Source organism: Pituophis catenifer, unplaced genomic scaffold, assembly GCF_029215685.1.
Source record: "Pituophis catenifer annectens isolate HBS135680 unplaced genomic scaffold, rPitCat1.0.hap2 SCAF_1, whole genome shotgun sequence".
Taxonomy (NCBI): Eukaryota; Metazoa; Chordata; class Lepidosauria; order Squamata; family Colubridae; genus Pituophis; species Pituophis catenifer.
In genome coordinates this window covers 210,072,339-210,073,926 of record NW_027256881.1, presented here as the reverse complement: position 1 = coordinate 210,073,926, position 1,588 = coordinate 210,072,339, and the positions used below count along the sequence as shown (strand labels likewise).

Genomic DNA, 1,588 nt, shown 5'->3' with positions numbered 1-1,588 from the left:
GTTAGAGAGAACTGTAAAGCACTGTAAAGCGGTATATAAGTCTAAGTGCTATTGCTATTCTGGTCTTCCAGAAGAGTCTGATGATGCCACTAAGGTTTTCGCCCAGTTTTAATTCCCCACCAGCCTTCAGGAGCCATTCTCCGTAGGCTGCTCTCTCAGCGGAACACTAGTAGAAATCTAGAAGTAAGAGGGAAGAAAAGATGACAAGATCAAGGTGATTTTTTTCAGAACTAGCTATCATGATGTTCAAGCAAAAATGGGTGGTGAGGGGTTGGTGTGTGAGCAGGCTCTCAGGGAACCCCTTTAATCCAATGATTTGGCTTTAAAAACAGAAACACAAATTCTAAAATGAAACGGCAATCAAACACTGAAAAGCATCCCATGGTGAAGTGGGTTTCTGCAAGTAATACAAAGAGCACATCACAGAGACAGGCCCTTAAGATGATATCATGATCTATTAAAGGTTGTCTCGTAGGCAGAGCAAAGGAGCAGGATAAGTGATCACCTTATCTCAAAAGTATCCCAACTTGATGCTGCTGATAAAGTAGAATACAGAAATGTAAGGAAAGCAATCCAGCTTTCTGATCTTAAAGCAAAGGCAATGCTTCATTCCAGGAAGTGGCAGAAGAGAGGAAGAAAGTTCTGCATGGCATGTGGCAAGGAAATGAAAAGTCGCATCAAGAAATCAAATTAAAAGATAGTGAAATTGCTCGTCTAAAAGAAGGAACTGAAGAACTGGCAGAACTAGCTGGCCAGGCACATTATACAGCAAATATGATAGAGCAAATAACTGGATGAGGACCAGAAAGCCTTTCGAAAAAATTAGAGCTGGAGAGGAAATTGCATATGAAGAAAACAATTTTGTTGAGGTGGAGTTAGATGGTGAATCAGAAGAGGAATATTCAAAATTCTCCAATAGTTCTACAGAGATAGTTGCAATGTGCCTATTACTGAGAAAATAAAATCTGAAAATATTATGCCTCCAAAGAAGGGAGGAGATGGGGAGGCAGAAAATCTCCTGAAAACTACACATTTGTCTGAGATTTGGAGGATGGGATGTCATTACAAGTGTAACAGAATGAGTAACAGTCTTGTCAGAAGTATTTGACTGTATCTAGCCATTTGATAAATCGAAAACACTACGTATTTCAGCTTGAAAATGGCTTTTATTCATATGCTAAGGGATGTGTAAATTACCAATAAACTTAATCGGAGAATTTAATGATATTCAAGGAGAAATGGTGGATTAATTCCTCGGGTAGTAGGATAGATGCATGACAGCTGAAGTCAACCAATTAACTACAAGTCAGAAAGAAAGAGGAAAGATATCTTGACCAAAAATGTCAACAAATAGAAGGAAGTAATAAGAAAAGAATGTGAGGTATGTTTCAGAAAATCAGAAAAATCACACACAAAATTTAAAATTAAAATTTACAACTAAGGTAGGAAAAATTGAAAAGATGTTTATGTTTGTATCACTTTATTTAGTGATAAGAGATGGAATATGGGAAAAACAGATAAATGCTTGTAACTTTAAGGTTACTAAATGTGTTTCTATTTGTGATGAAGGTTGAAAGTCGCTTAGTTC

General features: G+C 37.2%; 1 pseudogene; it reads left to right on the top strand.

Annotated features, from left to right (window-relative positions):
- Positions 1 to 200: 200 nt before the first annotated feature.
- LOC139310097 (geminin-like) lies at positions 201 to 962 on the top strand (annotated as a pseudogene).
- Positions 963 to 1,588: the final 626 nt, after the last annotated feature.